General features: G+C 37.5%; 1 long non-coding RNA gene across 1 annotated transcript in view; it reads right to left on the reverse strand.

Moving 5' to 3' along the window:
• LOC129406804 (uncharacterized) overlaps positions 1–9,015 on the reverse strand; it is a 115,625-nt gene extending 106,610 nt beyond the window's left edge. Inside the window, exon 1 of the long non-coding RNA XR_008631262.1 lies at positions 8,948–9,015. This is a non-coding gene — a long non-coding RNA (uncharacterized LOC129406804). The remainder of the gene's footprint in view (positions 1–8,947) is intronic.
• Positions 9,016–18,908: the final 9,893 nt, after the last annotated feature.

The following is an 18,908-nucleotide window of genomic DNA, read 5'->3' on the forward strand; positions in this document are numbered from 1 at the left end:
AGTGTGGTACCATTTTGCAACTAGAACTTTTCACAAAGAAAGAACAAAAAGTCTTTTGGCATCATTAAGACCATTGGACCTTTGGGTTGGTGCATGAGTAATGTTAATCAACTCTGACAGTCAACACTACCTCCCTGCCTACTGAACCACATTTTATTTTAAAACATTACTAATCTAGAGAAATACACGTTTCTTCAGTATTTTTATATAAAATCTGCACTAAGAAATCTTGGTAAACTCATCGATACTATCAACTGATTCTTAATTCTTAAATTTTCTACATATACAATCATTTAGTCAGCAAATAGTGGCCATCTCATTTATCTTTTCATAACACTTTCATTTTTCTTTCCCCTTTGACTTAACGGACAGGTTAAGTAATAAACACTGTAAGTAACAACATGTAATAAATCACTACATAGAAGTTGTGAAACTCAACCTCTTTATTTGTCTTCCTGGTCTTTGTTGTAAATATCTTAATGTTTTTTCTATGTGATACTAGTCATAAGTCATTTCGTACATTTTTGAGAATAAGAAATGTTACTTCTATGTTTACTTTCCAATTGTTTAGCATAATGTGACTTAAGATTTTATGAAATTGATTTACTGCCTCTATTAAGATCATAAAACTTTCTTTTTCTGTATTGTGGTTAATTACTAATAGCACGGTCACACTGTCGTCTCGTTGTTCACTGATTTGCTTAAGCAGGCACCAGTAACGTCTCCATTGTGAGACTTGTTGTTACTGTTTTGGGCATATTGAATATACCACGGGTAGTTTGGCAGGCTTTGTTGTGCGGGTGGGATACTCTCGGTAGCTTGCCTGGCTCTCTGATAGGGATGGAGGAATTGAACCCGGGTCAGCCGCGGCAAACGCCCTACCCGCTATGCTATCAAATATAGATTTTTATGTCAATTTAACAAATCAAATTTCTTAAAAATCAAAATGGTTTTATTATTAAATATACTCATTACTCTCTCTATAAATACATGCATGCATATAATTTTATACTAATAATTGTTTGAATCTAAATGTATGAGTGAGATTAACTTATATTTTCTTTCTTTTGATGATCTTGTCAAATTTTCATATCAAGGTTAAAATTGACTTGAAAATAATCTAGGAAATGTTATTTTTTTTTACCAATTTGATAGAATTGATTGGTGAACTAATCTTGCCTGAAGTTGCTTTTGTGAGAATACTTGAAATTACAAAGTTAGCACCTAAGGCTATTTTTTGTTACTATATATTATATTTATATATATTTGTATATAGTATACACATATAAAAATATATATTTTATTAGTATATATATTTTTGAGTGAACATATTCCTACACATCATAAGATACTCTCTTCTCATTTTCCATAATTACCACATCACACACACAAGCAGGGAGTCTCTGGCCCGAGCACCTGGCTGTCTTCCCCAGGGCCCCCTTGGAGGGGATGGGCCCAGCTTCCCTCCCCACCCCGAGCAGAGCTCTCGTGGCCGAAGACCTCCGGAGCCGTAGCCGTAGCCACAGCCATGCTCAAGGCCCCTCTCCACACGTTCAGATGAGCCTCATGCATGAAGGTACTGGCATAGGAACCCAGGTGTGTGGGACCCAGGTCTGAGACCTCCAAGCCTGCTCTAATCGGGTCTGGGCCTCTTCCGCCCAGATTTCCCATTTTTTAGTAGTTAGGCAGTCACACCCAGGGACTGCCCCAGACGCCCTGTAATCCCATCAACGGCCAACATCCAGAGACTATAAAGCTAAGCTCCCGGAAGACATCTTATAGCCTACATCTCCCTCTGGGAGAAACAGCAGGCTACCAAGAGTTTCCTGCCCACATGGGAGAGCCTGGCAAGCTCCCTGTGGCGTATTCATATACGCCATATTCAAAACCAGTAACAATGATGGGTCTTATTCCCCTGACCCTGAAAGAGCCTCTAATGCGGCATCTTTGGGAAGGACAAGTAAGGAGAGTCTCGTAAAATCTCAGGGCTAGGATGAATGGAGACGTTACTGAGACCGCTGGAGAAATTCGACAATCAACAGGATGATGATGATGACGACGACGATGATGATGATGATGATGACCACACCACATTTGATTGGAGGCAAGATGGCGATGATGCCGCCCAAACCCTCGTGCTCTCCTGAACCCGGCTCAACATCTTGCCTTAGACAACACGTGCCTTAGACAAGCACGCCAGGCTTAGAACTTTACACATAATCCCTGCTGGAACTCTATGCATGATTCCTGATGGATGTTGCTGGCTGTTTTGCAAGATTCGGACAGAATGACATTGGCAGGGCCGAGTCCCAGTGCTATGGGACATAGAGCCATGGAAGCAGTGCGCACAGTGACACATCCACTGCTGGGTGCTGTCAGCCAACTACAAGGTGACTTGGCACTTGGCACAGGTGTTCAACCTGGCAAGACCCTCTGCGATAGGGTTCTGCTCTGCCAGCTGCTCACCAACCTCCAGGCACACTCCAGGCACACCTCCAGGTGCTTCCCAGAGACACAGGCAGGTGTGTGTTTGTCAATGTGCAGATCATTACAACATGCCAGTTGACCAAAAATTTACATTCAGTAGTCTGGGAACACCTGTAAAGGCAATTAGAGGCCACCCCAAAAGCCTGTGTCCGTCTCAGAGAGCCCAGCAAGCTACTGAGAGTATTCCACTCACATGGCAGAGCCTGGCAAGCTACCTGTGACACACTGAATATGCCAAAAACAGTAACAACAACAGTCTTCATGCCCCTGTTCCCGAAAGAGCCCCCAATATGCCATCGGGCTACACTAGCACGAGACAGGGACAAATGGAGACATTACTGGCATCCGCTCAAGTAAATTGATGAACAATGGGATGACAGTGATACAGTTATGTAGTGTACTTGGATATAGGGACTTGGGGAAACTCATCCATTTCCCCTCTTTATTTTGAATTCCTATTTTTTCTAATACTTTATAATTCTAAAAAAATATCTTTAATACTGCTTTAACTTATCCCATAAGTTTTGATATAAAGTTTAGTTTCACTGAGTGCAAAAATATTTTCTAATTATACTTGAGATAATTTATTTGATTTATAACTACTCAAAAATGTATAGTATAATAATTTATAACTATTGAGACCTAGAAAATTTCTAAATTTTGGTTCTAATCTAATTCTGTTAGAGTCACAGATCAAAAGGTGTATGCTTTTTCCCTCTTAAATTCACTAAGGTTGTTTTTTGTTCTCATGTTCATTTCATCTGGGTGAATTTTCTCTCTACATATGAAATGAATGTGTGGAATTCTGTTGTAGTGGAGAGAGGTACTCTTATGTATTCAGAGAGGGTAAGTGTCTTAATCATCCTATTTAAGTCTCCTAGTTATTGATTTACTGATTTTTCTATTTGTTATGGTTTACAAAAGTACCAGTATCTCGTGAAATTATAATTGCATACTCTGGCGGACCACCTGAACATGTACAGGGGGCCTAAAGAATACTCCCTAGTGATACTTGGTTAACTGAGTCTGAGAGAGTTCACTGCAAAGGTCCAGTGCTGTGATGCTTCTCTGACCCAGCAATGCTGAGGAGCACCAGAGCTATCCCAGCAGTGGGCCCTTCCACTAGAGTGGGGAGTCTGGGACCCCCAGGACTCTATTAAGTGGTGCGAGGGGTGGGGCTTAAGGTGCTGGAAATTGAACTTGGGACCTGAAATGCCCTGACTCTTGAGTGATCCCTCTGGCCCCTATAACTGTGAGCTTGTTTCCCCTCTTTCAGTTCAGTTGGTTTCCGTTTCATTTATTTTCAAGGGATTAAAGTCTTTAAAAAATGTTTTAAATGTACCATTGGTTTGCAATATAAATTTAAGAAATACAACCTCATAACATAATACCTCACTACATTGGCTACCAAAAGTTCTAATGACATTCACACTACTAAACCTATAACTCTCTTCTCCTATGACCTCTATCAAGGTTCTCACCATATTTGTTTTTGCAGAGTGAGTTAACGTTTTTGTGTGTTTTGTTAAGAAGTCTGCATTTGTTCTTTATATTCTACACATGAAAGAAAAACTATCTGGCAACTCTTTCACTTTCTATTTCATTTAGCTTAATCACCTCAAGATCCTTTGATATTGTTCACAAGACATGACTTCATCTTTTAAAATAGCTGAATAGTGGTCATTGAAGTATATCCACAATAACTATTTTATCCGCTCATTCAAATAAAACTCTGGACATTGACCTTATCTATATAGCTTGGATACTGCACAAAATGTTTCCACACACCTATTTTCAAATTAGTGTCCTCATATTCTTTGGATAAGCAGTACCTAGGAATGTTATTTCTACATAATCCAGTATTGCATTTTTTTTGGTGTTATAAGAAATTACTTTCCATAAAGGCTGCAATAGTGTACATGTCTTCCAGAGCCACCTAAGATTTCTTTTTTCTTCAGATCCTGCTACCACAAAACCAAGAAGGCAGCCTACCAATTTACAGAAATCTTTAGCACAGTTGACGTCAATTATTTTTTGAAAAAAATAAATAAATATAGAATACCATTTAACAAAATCTCAAGGACCTTATTATTCTTTTTAAAAAAGGACAAAGGATCTGAACAGGTGCTTCTCTAAAGATAGCAATTAGATACATAAAAAAGGCTCAACTTTATTAATGGAGAAATAGCAATTTAAAAATTAGATATTACTTCAAACCTATGATAATAATATATATAAAATATGGCTCTGGTGTAATTTTAAAACTTGTTATATGTGAAGTGAATACACAGTAACACTTTTATGTTCTGTAGTTGAATTCACCTTATAATTAATATGATGTATCTTATCATTCCCAGTCTAGTATTATCTGCTTTGAAATGTACTTTATCTGTCAGGGTATACCGTATTTTATTTTTTAATTTTTAACCTATGTGTTTTATAGTTAGAGTGAATCTTTTTAAAAATTTTTTATTAGTGAATCATCTGAGGTACAGTTACAAACTTATGAACTTTCATGTTTGCATTTCAGTCATACAATGATCATTTACATCCTTCCACCAGTGTCTATTCTCCTCCACCAGTGTTCCCAGTATCCCTCCCACCACTCTCACCCCACCCAAACCACCCCACTCCACCTCTGCGGCAGGGCATTCCCTTTTGTTCTCTCTCCTTTTCGATGTTGTAGTTTGCAATAGAGGCATTGAGTGGCCTTCATGTTCGGTCTATAGTCTACTTTCAGCACGCAGTGGGTCCTCCCAACATCCTTTCAACCCCAGTGGGTCCTCCCAACATCCTCTCCTAGGTGTTCCCTTCTCTATCTCAGCTGCCTTTTCCCCCAGCATGTGAGACCAGTTTGAGTGAATTATTGCTTTCTCTAAATGGAAACTAACTCTGCCTTATTTTTCAAATGTACCAACTTGATATTTGCTTTTTGTTTAACATGCATACTTTTAAAAATTATTTTAATTAATCTGCTATTTAAAAGTAATGTCATAATTTTAATTTATATTTATTATTTGGTTAGAGTTACCACTTTTTTGTAGTCCATTTAATATTTACCACGAACATCTTAAATTTATCACATTATAACTTTAAGTGATATTTATAAATTTAAACATATCATAAATGCATACCAATTACTTCCATTTTATTATTTCCCTTGTGCTTTTAACCATTCTCCCACTACGTTATAAATCTAAAAAGTCACTGTTTTTATCTAAACAGAAATAATTTTAAAATTTTCTAATGAGAAAAAATATATATTATACTAGCAATTGCTCTTGATCTTCAATATACTATATATTTTACCTCACATAATTTTCATTAAACAGTTTTGTCCACTCTTAACTTTTTTTGGTATTTACTGTCTCCTACTGATGAAATATCAGAAAATATCAGCTTTGATTATTTTTTTAATTTATTCTTTTACTGAATCACCATGTGGAAAGTTACAAAGCTTTCAGGTTAAAGTCTCAGTTATACAATGCTCAAACACTCATCCCTTCACCAGTGCACATATTACACCCCACCAGCTTTGATTTTTTCCTCAAGATTATGTTACATACATTCTGGAATATATTTTTCTAGATATAGAAATCCACTATCTTTTTTTTTCTTATTGGGTCACACCCGGCAATGCACAGGGGTTACTCCTGGTTCATGCACTCAGGATTATTACTGGCAGTGCTCAGGGGAACATATGGAATGCTGGGAATTGAACCCGGGTCGGTTGTGTGCAAGGCTAATGCCCTACCCGCTGTGCTATTACTCCAGCCCTGAAAAATCCATTTTCTTAAAGATATCTCTCATTTGATCTTGTCAAGTGTGGAGTTTATTAAAAAAAAAAACTAATTTTATAATATACTCTTCTGCATGTATAGTGTCTCTTTTCTCTAGGTGTTTTTTACAAACATGTTTTCTTCTAATCTTGCACTCAATAATTGTCTTGTGGTATACACTGAGACAGCTTTATATTGATTCTGCTTATGTTTATTAAACTTTTTGTATGTGTTAGAAAGTGGTCTTATAAATACGTTTACATCTAACCCCAATCCTTCTGAATAGTATACAATAAAAAGAACAATTAAGAGGATGGAGAGAAAATAGAGCAGGGAAGGCTCTTGCCTTGCATATGGCCAGCATGGGTTACATCCTCCACATTACATATGATTCCTCCAGTCCCACCCGAGCCTGGACTAAGCCCTAAGTATTGCTGCCTGAGTTCCAAACTGGCTGTCTTTCCCCCATGCCTTTCTCTCCACTGCAGCACTGCAAAAAAGAGCAATTATGTTAGCTAATAGAATAAATTTGCTAGTCAGGTAATCAGGATTAAATTAGCCTGGATTATTTTAGTGGATTCAATATAATCACAAATCATCGTAAGTGAAAGAAGAAAGCTAGAGAGACACTGCCCAATTTCTAGTTTTTGAAGAACTGTCCATATTGTTTTCCAGAAAGGCTGGACCAGTCAGCATTCCCAACAACAGTGTAAGAGCGTCCCTCTTTCCCCAAATCCACGCCAGCACTGGTTGCTTTTGTTCTTTTGAACGTGTGCCAGTCTCTGTGGTGTGAGATGATCTCATTGTAGCTTTGATTTGCATCTCCCTGATGACCAGAAAAGTGGAGCAGAAAGCTGAAGACTTGCTGAAAGAATAACTCCATAGATTATGAGACATGCACCTCCTTTTATTTATATTAATTTATATTAAGAATAATTTTCCATGTTGATATTATGAACTTTGTTTTAAATGTGACGTCATGTTTACTTAAAGTGAAGAATATAATATCAATCACCTGTCCTCAGCAAAAAATAAATAAATAAAAAATTAAAAAATAAAATAGGAGGCTGGAGCAATGGCACAACAGGCAGGGCATTTGCCTTGCAAGCAGCCAACCTGGGTTCAAATCCCAGCATCCCATATGGTCCCCGGAGCACCACCAGGAGTAACTCCTGAGTGCATAAGCCAGGAGTAAACCCTGTGCATCACCGGGTGTGACCCAGAGAGCAAATAAATAAAAATAAAATAAAATGTGTGTGTGTCATCCAAAAGAACAAAAGCAACCGCTGTTGGAGAGGATGTGGGGAGAAAGGGACCCTTCTTCACTGCTGGTGGGAATGCCGACTGGTTCAGCCCTTCTGGAAAACAATTTGGACGACTCTCAAAAAATTAGATATTGAATTCCCATTTGACCCAGCAATACCACTGCTAGGAATATATCCCAGAGAGGCAAAAAAGTACAATCGAAACAACATCTGCACATGTATGTTCATCGCAGCACTGTTTACAATAGCCAGAATCTGGAAAAAACCCGAATGCCCCAGAACGGATGACTGGTTGAGGAAACTTTGGTACATCTATACAATGGAATACTATGCAGCTGTTAGAAAAAAGGAGGTCAAGAATTTTGTAGTCAAGTGGATGGGCATGAAAAGTTTCATGCTGAGTGAAATGAGTCAGAAAGAGAGAGACAGACATAGAAAGATTGCACTCATCTATGGTATATAGAATAACAGAGTGGGAGACTAACACCCAAGAACTGTAGAAATAAGTACCAGGAGGTTGACTCCATGGCTTCGAGGCTGGCCTCACGTTCCGGGGAAAGGTCAACTCAGAGAAGCGATCACCAACTACATTGTAGTCGAAGGCCATGTGGGGGAAGGGAGTTGCGGGCTGAATGAGGGCTAGAGACTGAGCACAGCGGCCACTCAACACCTTTATTGCAAACCACAACAGCTAATTAGAGAGAGAAAACAGAAGGGAATGCCTTGCCACAGTGGCAGGGTGGGGTGGGGGGGAGATGGGATTGGGGAGGGTGGGAGGGACACTGGGTTTACGGGTGGTGGAGAATGGGCACTGGTGAAGGGATGGGTTCCCAAACTTTGTATGAGGGAAGTATAAGCACAAAAGTGTATAAATCTGTAACTGTACCCTCACGGTGATTCTCTAATTAAAAATAAATAAATTAAAAAAAATAAAATAAAATAAACATTCTGTAAAACAGCAATGTTTAAATACCAAAATACATATTTTATGTGTTGCTATGTGGGTGAATCAGGAGTGTATTGTGCTGAGTGAAATATGTTGGAAGGAGAGGGGCAGATCGAGGATCTAGGATGATCTCCTTCATGTGTAGATTATAAAGCAGCATAGCAAGGGAGTAACAAATAATCGAAGGAAATAGACCTGAGAACTGGTCTGTAGAGTTATACTTACCATTATAGATTGTGGTGTGTGGGTGTACATTAAAAGGGGCATACTCTGTTGGAGGATATGGGATTAGAAGATTTTCTTCATGAAACCCTATTATTCATGGTATTGTAAATCATGGTGCCTAAAATAAAATAAAATAAAATAAAAATAAAAAAAAATGTGTGTGTGTGTGTGAGAGAGAGAGAGAGAGAGAGAGAGAGAGAGAGAGAGATCGAGAGAGAGACTGCCAGACCAAGCAGCATCCCTACCTTTTCACCTGGTTGCTTCACAGGGAGTTATTCTTCACATTCCCAGACCCCAGCTACAGGTGGCCCCTATAAAATATAAACAATTTCATTTTTGTTAAGTCTGTAGCACTGTAGCTCAGTTGTCTCGTTGCTCATCGATTTGCTCAAGTGGGCACCAGTAATGTCTCCATTGTGAGACTTATTGTTACTGTTTTTGGCTTATTGAATATGCCACAGGGAGCTTGCCAGGCTCTGCCTTGTGGGCGAGATACTCTCGGTAGCTTGCCGGGCTCTCCGAGAGTGTCGGATGAATCAAACCCGTGTTGGCTGCGTGCAAGGCAAATGCCTTACCTGCTGTGCATTTTTGGCAATTTATTTGAAAAGTAACAAGAAATTTACTCATATAGTTTAAGTATGGTCTTTACAGTCATATATATTCATGTAGGTAAAGACTAAAGACCCTAATTTTCCAAATATTTTATTTCACTCAATTCTCCTTCTAGCACTCTAATTAGATGTATGTCAGATTGCTCAGCATTATTCTAGAGGTAACTTTTTAAAGTATTTTTAAGTATTCTGTTACTTTTCTTTTTTTATTTTTACCTCTGTGGAATCCATGTTAACTAATGTTTATTAGTATATCTTTATATTTACTGATCTTTATTTTTTCCATGTCTAACATGTTTTAATGCCACACATTATATTTTTCAATGCTAGGGATCTACCCAAATTTCTATCTATGACTTTATGAGTTTTTCACTCTCTGGTGAGTGGAAAAATAAATATTCTCCATCTAGAATAAATGTAATAAATCATTCCCCCTACTTTTCTGAATAATTTTCCCCAGCCTCAGTTTTTCTCACATATGTGCCAGTAAGTACTCAGTTAAAGATAACCCTTCTGCATATTTCTACCACTACATTTATTTCTACAAATTTAAATCGTCTTTATCTCACCAAATTTATTTGACTTTAGGCTCACTTTCCTTGAACTATAACCTGTAACTTGCTTTCACAAAATAATCTGATTCTAATATAGAAATCACTTCAAGTATTTTCCTTCTCTCAGGAATTATGGCTTAGTGCAGACGTTTTTCTATGTCTGCAAGGTTTCATTGGTTTTTCTGGATGAATGTGGTCTTTTAACCAGAAGCAGATGTCTGCCCACTTTTTTTTTTTAAAGAAATATTTTATTGAACCACCGTGAAAACAAGAAAAAAAATACAAAGCTTTCAGGTTTAAGTCACAGTCAAATACTGATTAAACCACCATCCCTTCACCAGTGCACCCGTTCCACCACCAAGAACCCCAATACACCCCCCTCCCACCCCACCCCCCACCTAAGTAGCTGATGATATTCCCATTATTCTCTCTATATATTGAGTACATTTCATATTTCCATACAGAACTCACTATTGTTGATTGGAAATTTTCCCCAACAATCAGGCCTGCTGAATAAGCATCATCTAATAATTTCTCTTCCTTGGTAAAAGTGAAGACTTTGAGTCCTCGCAGCGCGGCCGCGCAGTTTTGGGTTTCTAATATTTTAGCTCAGTTCACAGTCAAAATGGATGGCTGCAAGAATCTGCTCTGGTGCCAAAATGGGTTAGGAGACCTCAGGATCACAGTCAGTAGGCGGGAGGCTCTGCTTCTCGTGCCGCGGCTCTTGGTTCATCTCTGGGCGGAAGATGTCTGCCCACTTTTAATAGCTATTGTTTATTGTGTACAGTCTATTCAAGCCATCTTACAATAACTTGTTAGTGTATGAGATATGCAGCGGCGCTGCGTGGTTATTCATAATGCTTTTTGTGTCCTTTCTCAGTTTTACTCCTTCAATCTTAGAGAGATATTCATTTATAGTATCTGTTAAAAAACAACTAACACCCAACTTTTGAGTGCATTAGCACTGTGCTTTATATTTGTATCTGTTTTCCTAAACTGTTCTTTTCCATCTACTTTTATTCTTTCGATGCTATAGAAGCTTATTTCATATGAATGTTCTTCTTGAATTGGGTATTTATATCACTTGATTTCCTATTCTGATTTTCTAACTTATGACTATAAGGTTATACACATTTAAATAGCCATGACATCAAATAAATATTCTAGGTTCTGAGGCTTTACCTTCATTGTTAATCAATTCAAACTATTTTCATTTCCTCATTCCCTTAATCTCGTAATAGTGAGCATTTTCTAGTTATTTTCCTGTTATTTACTTTAGCTTAATTCCATCATGCTAAGATTATATACTCTAAGATTTCATTTTGTTGAGACTACAATTATGGACCATCATGTTGTTAGTTTTTGTAAGTATTCTATGTGTACTTGAAAAGAATGTATTTTGCAGCTGTTGGGTAAAATTATGTATAATTTATAAAATATATATATAATTTATTCATATATACAAGTTATTCATGTTATTTTAAGGATGATTTATATAGTAAGAGATTATTTTAATCATGCTACTTAAATCCTAGTCCTCATACTTTTTAAATATCTGTAATTTTCTAAAATAGGTATTTCTTATTTCTTACATGCCTTTTCCATTAGTTACTAAAAGAGGTGATAATGCTTTTTTCACTATGATTGTGAACCAACTATTTTCCTTGTAATTATTTAGACTTTTCTTTTATATATTTTTTGAGGGATTGTGATTATGTATATATAAGCTCAGAATTACCTTAATTTATTAAAGTTAAAATATTTTCCATTTAGTAATATTAGTAACATACATCCTAAGGGTTACTAAAAATATAAGGGTTGATCCAAATCACATACATCACATGCTGTCATTTCAGATATGCTACCATTGGAATGTAAATGAAGTCCATATATAATATGCACAAAAATGATAAAAACCAGGATGGAACACAAGAAAGCAGATAATTCCTATATTCCCTGAGATAAAGGTAATAAAAATTGTGCTCCCCTCAAAAAAGTCCCGCATTGTTGAAATCAAAATAATAAGATAACCTTTCCTCCCCTGCCCCAATGAGACCCTGAGTCACCACTTACGAATGACCCCTCTGGCTACTGATCAAGCTGATTCATGGCCATGATCCCAGAGACTCAGAAACAAATTTCGGAACCCAGTGGCTTTTGGCAGAAATTCCTTCAGAATTAATTATTAAAATTTCAGAATCCCAAAATAATTCCAAAATTATGAAAATTTCAGAATTCCAACATCATATGCTTTTTGTTGGGGTCTCAGCTTCCAGCCTGAGACTTTTTTTTTTTTGCTTTTTGGGTCACACCTGGCAATGAACAGGGGTTACTCCTGGCTCTGCACTCAGGAATCACCCCTGGTGGTGCTCAGCAGGTAGGGCATTTGCCTTGCATGCAGCCAATCCCGGTTCAAATCCCAGTATTCCATATGGTCCCCCAAGAGCACCGCCAGGAGTAATTCCTGAGTGCAAAGCCAGGAGTAACCCCTGTGCATCGCCAGGTGTGACCCAAAAAGAAATATTGAATGTAATCAAAGTAGAGAGAGAGTAATGTGGAAATCATCTGCCACACAGGTAGGTGGAGAGTGTGGGATGCGGGGTACTGGTTTTTTTGGTGGTGGAAAATGTTCACTGGTGAAGGGATGGGTGTTTCATCATTGTATGACTGAGACTTAAACCCAACAACTTTGGAACTGCTCTCATGGTGATTCAATAAATAAGTTTATATATATGTACATATATATATATGAATAGGATAAGAAAATGTTTCTAAAACTTAAGAACACGGTAATCCAATTACTAATAAGAAAGTAACAAAAAGATTGAAGCGAGGTCTTGGAGATAGCTCAGAGGGCTGAGTGAATGCTTTGCATATGGGGGGTCAGAGTATGAGTCCAGCATTTTATGGTTGCTCTCAGCACTGCCAGGGAAATTGCCGAATATGAAGTAAAATAAAATAATCAGGCAAATAAATAAATAAACAAAAAACCAAATGATTGAAACAGAAATAATTCAGAGCTATCTCAATAACAGTAAAAGTGAGTAAAATAGAAGTGAGATGATAAGAAATGAGATGATTACAAAAGAAAAATAGACAATCACTGCCCAGCTCACTTTATTCTAAATTTAGATATCAAGACCAAAGATTGTTAAGTATTTGAAAATATTTTTGAGGAAATTTGCATGAGTGTGTGTGTGCGTTTTATGAAGTAAGGTAGTTTTTGCTAAAAGAAATTTACTTAATAGATATGAAGGGAAAAGAAAGAACCTGAACTTAGAAGAGTAAAACTTATTGAGGAAATGTGAACCTACACCCCAAAACATCTATTATTTATTCAAAACTATACAAATGCTTTTTTAGTGTACAAAGCCCCATTATTATCATACTTTCAACATATAAGAGATCTCATGAGATACTAAAATAATCAAAAGAAAAGGGAAAAATGATAACATACAATCTGGAGAAGTCTGAATGACTTGGGTTTTCTCAGAGAAGAGACAAAACAATTCATTCTCTGAACCAGAAATGTAGATCTGGGGTAAAAGGCTAAACGGCATTAAACAGCACATGGGAGAGAAACCAGTGCAAGTGGAAGAAAGACACAGAGCTAAGTCAAAGAGCATGGTAAAGCAAAAACTGGAACAGGCCATACACACTGAGTTTTGAAAAAAAAATCATATACACTGAGGCATTCGGCAAAATTTTAAAAACATGTACAGGAATTTATGCAAGTGAAAAATAGATGTAATTATTGAGCCCATAAAAATAAACCTGTATAAAATAAAAATTATGATCATAACTCACTATCGGAAAAAAATGCTTACCTGAGTATAATAATATAATGATGAAACTTATTATATTTCTTAAAATTATAATATTGAAGTAGGTAAATTAAAAAATCTGGAGTACAAAATTCTCAGAAACCACACTAAGTATACTGCAAAAGCCCAAATGGTATAAATCAAGAAACAGCAGGATAGACATCACAGTAAAATTTAGAAAAGTAAACAGTTGTGGACATCTAGAAGCCATACACCAAGTCTGTCTAAGATCTCACTTTTTTAAATCTTTACCACTTCCTGTCTACCATTCGATCCATTCACCACATGTCAGCTTCAATTCTCAAATGCAAATCTTGTCATTTTCAGTCAACATTTGAAACCTAAATAGAACTTTCCTGGGTCTTCTCATTGCCTATTTTAGACTCATATTTTTTTACAGGATCTTTGTATTATATTTTTAATTATAATTAAATTATAATTTATATAATCACAATCATGATCACAATACCCCGTTAATCACCGATTTCTCGGGCAGGCTCAGTAACATCTCATTTCAGTCCTTTCCCTGAGATCTTAGAAGTCTATCTCGACTCAGCCCTCCTAACAATATTGCACTGGGGGCTCTTCAGGGTCAGGGGAATGAGATCCAGCTAGTTACTGGATTTTGCATATGAATACACCATGGAAAGCTTGTAAGGCTGTCCCATGTGGGCAGGAACCTCTCAGAGGATTGCCAGTTTCTCTCAGAGGGAGAAGTAGGCTTCTGAGAGCTTGCTTTTAAGTCTCTCTGGATGTTGGCCATTGATGGGATTACACACACCTGGGTTCCTCTGCCGGTACCTTCATGCATGAGGTCTGTCTGAATGTGTGGAGAAGGGCCTCCAGCATGGCTGCAGCTAGGTTCCGGTGGTCTTCAGCCACTGGGAGCCCTGCTCAGGGTGGGGAGGGAAGCTGGAGCCCATCCCCTCCAAGGAGCCCCGGGGAAGACAGCCAGGCATGCGGGCAAGAGACTCTTTTTTTTATATATATAATGTAGTTATAAATTTATATGATATGATTACACATGTATATATCATGGTTACAAATGCTAGGTACAGTGCTAATGTTTATGGTACAGATGTACAAAGTTACTGCACCCCATCGCCATCTAAGTGCCGAAGACACTCAACCAATGTCCTTACATTACTCTGGTCCACCTCCTCATTCTGTGCTTAGTCACATTGCTTGGTAAACTGAGATTTACAATCCAAGGCCAAAAGTTTGTCATAGTTTGATAAGATTGATTTCCTTTGTCTCTATGTTCCACAGGTGAATGAGATCTCTGGGGTTTGTTTGTTTGTTTGTTTGATTTTGGTTCTTTCTAAGACCTTGGAGGCTCTGCTGACAAGTCCTATCTATCTTTACCCGTATGGTATCACACTTCCCTCATGCCTTAGTGCTCCAGCCACACAAGACATGCCTGAAAATGTCAAATTTTATGCTACACTGGGATTTTAGAGTATGCTGCTCCCACTGATTCAAGACATTAAGCCATGCCTTTTCAAACATCTTTTTATAAGATAGCATAGCCGGTAAGGTGTTTACCTTGCATGCATCTGATCCTGGTTAGATCTCATATACCACGTAGGGTACCCCGAGCATCACCAGGGATGATCCCTGAGCACAGAGCCAGGACTAAGCCCAGAGTACTGCCAGGTGTAGCTCCCAAACAAAAATAATAATAATTTTGTTTTGTCTTGGTACCATTCATGGAGGTTGTCAGGAATTGCTACTTGCCCTGCATTCAAAGATCACTGGCAATGCTCAGCAGACCAGGGTTCAAATGAGGTGTACCAGAGATAAAATCATATCAGCCAGGTATAAGACAAGCCTCTTACCTGCTGTACTATACCTCTCACACCTAACAGTGATTTTTTTAAAAGAAAAACAAATATGTCAGTTTTTTGCTTATCATCACATACCAGTATGCAGTGCTCTCCGAGAGGGACAGAGAAATCAAACCCAGGTCGGCCTTGTGCAAGGCAAATGCCCTACCCACTGTGCTATCACTCCAGCCCATTTTATGAATACATGAACAAATTAAAAGACAAACTAAATATTCAAGATCTAGGTGAAATTGAACCTAACCCTACCACTTTCTATATGACCTTGAAAAACATAATCACTCTATGTCTGATGTCCTCATTTGCATGGCATTTTCATATATAACTCAAAAAATAATATTAGGCTTATATAATGGTAATATGTAGAGCGAAGTAATCTTTCTGTAGTAATGCTATATAAATGTTTTCTTTCCTACCTTTAAATCACTAATATTAGCCATAGCATATATTTGATCATAACATATTCTATGTACTTAAAAGCAAAATTAAATGATAAGGCACCTCATCAAGAATAGTACGTCTTGATGAGAACAAGGCAATAGTATGTCCACATTCATCCAGTGGAAAAGAAAAGGCTTTATTTTTTCCAACTCAGGCAGCATTGCTCAAATACTACAACTAAAACAAGGTTAACTATGGTAGACTTCATCAATGCAAATATTTCATTTTGTGGCTGGAATAAATGAGAGCACAATCTCATCAAGTCTCTCTTAGGCAGGAATTCTACTCTGTGGTTTTTTCATGTAACTGAATTTATAGCAGAAATTCAGCTTTCAAGGACAGTAAGGGAATCTGTGACATGACTGTAGAACCCTTGCTGGGAAGGTAAAATAATGAATAAGATAGAAATATTTCCATCTGAGAGATTCATTAGTGACAGATGCAATAGTACTAATAATTTAATCATAATTATGCTATTATGCCATATTATTATGACAGTTAAGGATATAATATAATATCAACCCTTTTAATTCAATAAAAGTTATTAGTACATTAGCAATCTCTTGCTAGTAAAGATTTACATCTAGACAATATTTTTTTTCCCTTGACAGTCTAAAAATTATATGCTAAAATAAAAAATAGCCACATGGCTTGAGTTAAAAAGTAGGTAAAAATTTAAACTCTTAAATAACATTAATTCTAAAAAGTCTTTGGTTGATCCTTTAGTTTTCCACATAGCTGCCACATCCTCTTTCTCTCCCTCCCTCCCTTCCTCTCTCCCATCCTCTCTCTTCCTCCCCCCTTTCTCCCTCCCCCACCCTCTTTTCTCTCCTCTCTTCACATTCTCCTGCCTTTCTCTTCCTTTTCCACTCCCTCTCTCCCTCATGGTTGTCCTTTAAAAAATTTCTCTTGTCAGTGATTTATCTTTCTACATTTTTTCTTTTGACATCACCCAGCTGTGTTTTCTTTATGCCCAGACTGGAGCTAAAGTAAAAAAGCATACATGGGCATAACACACAGGTCTGGACAGAAAGAGAAAAAGAAGCTAGTCGGATAATGCTGGCATTTTGCCAGCCCTCTACTGTTTTGATGTGATTTCCCCTGAGTCAGGCTAGAAAGATTGCTGGTGCTGGAGCCATTCTAAATCCCATGGAAACCCCCCCTGAGCAATCTCCCTCTTCATTAAAGCCCTGAGCCCCAGGTTTCCAAACAGCACTGTGGGTCAACTCAAGCCTTCAAAGGTGAGTGAAACACAACAGAGCTTCAGTTGGTCAGACCAGTCACAGAAATAAGGTATCCAAAAGGCACGTTCCCATGAATCATTTGGTAAAATAGTCAAAATGAAGGTTCTAATTAGTTATGATGCAAACTTTAATAAGGTTCTGAATGAAAAGTTTCATTGCTAGCAAGTTACTACTGGTGTCTGATATACTTTGTACTTCAAAGATCAAGTACTACCTATATTCAAACTTAAACCTAGACCTCACAGTCATCATCTTATGACCTGCTTTCTCTTTTTCACTTTTCATAGAGTTCCAGATACTTACTATTTGCTTATATGGAATCTTAAACAGAATTCACCCCAGAAAAAAATACACAGACAAAATACAAAAATAGTCTAAGAAATTTTTTTTGTTTTGCAAATTTTCTGGTTCTAAGAATGAGAGGCATGAATAAACACAGTGGCTGCATAATTACACTCAACTTGTGAATTCCAATTACAGAGTTTTAATATTTAGAAAATTTTAGGATGAGTTACTCAGTCTCACATCCATTTTCTCATTTATAGAATTGAGATAATAAATGTTTTGCCAGGTTTCTGTGAAACCTAAGTAAAATAACATTAACAGTTCCTTGATAAATTTTGAGAAATAATGACTAAATATGTAAGTTCAATAAAATTTATCATTTGCAAAAAATTATTTTTAAGTTGGAATTTAGTGTGCTAATAAATCAAAGTTTAAGCAAATGTTTTTTGAGAAAAGAAAAAAATGAAGGAACTATTTCTTTTAATATTTGACAAAGAGTATTTTAAATTTTGAATTTAGGGGCTGGAGAGATAGCACAGCGGGTAGGGCGTTTGCCTTGCACGCGACCGACCCGGGTTCAAATCCCAGCATCCCATATGGTCCCCTGAGCATGGCCAGGGGTAATTCCTGAGTGCAGAGCCAGGAGTAACCCTTGTGAATCGCCAGGTGTGACCCAAACAGAAAAAAAAAATTTTGAATTTAATTTGAGATAAATGATTTTGTATTTTAAAATGTCTGTGTTGCAGATTTTTAAATCAGTTTCACCACCTTTGAAATACATTTGTTAATCAGAAACAATATAAAATAAGTGGTTTATCATTTCTGTGACTGCAGTAATTCTAGATAGTATTTTCTAAATTGTGCTTAGAATCAAAAATAGTTGACAAGCAGCTATGAAGAAAACACCCCACCTTCAGTCATGACTATTTTAAGATATTAATACATTGATAATTTGCTGCCCAAAAGTTTGAAAAAAAAAGACAACAGCAAGATATTTGTAATTTTTTGGCAGCTGATCTGAATTTGGGTTATGTGAACAAATTCACCAGCCCCACGTGGAGGCAGGTTGGAGAAACCCTATAAAAGCCATCTTGAACAAGGGAAGAGCACGCATATCCTGCCAGAGCCCATGTGCTGCTTGTGCCCACGTGCCTGAGCACATGTGGCGCCTGAGCACATGTGTTGCCTGCTCTCCCCTCTTGAGATGTGTACTTTCATGCTTTTGTGTCTAATGCTGGGATGTGTATAGGGGCTCTCTCCGCCCTTGGAGAAGCCTGCAGTCTCTCTTGAGAGTGTTTCTCTCTCTCTCTCTCTCTCTCTCTCTCTCTCTCTGTGTCTCTGTTTCTGTCTCTCTCTGTCTCTCTGTCTCTCTGTCTGTCTGTCTCTCTCTCTCTCCCCCCCTC

The sequence above is a fragment of the Sorex araneus genome, chromosome 8 (genome assembly GCF_027595985.1).
Source record: "Sorex araneus isolate mSorAra2 chromosome 8, mSorAra2.pri, whole genome shotgun sequence".
NCBI lineage: Eukaryota > Metazoa > Chordata > Mammalia > Eulipotyphla > Soricidae > Sorex > Sorex araneus.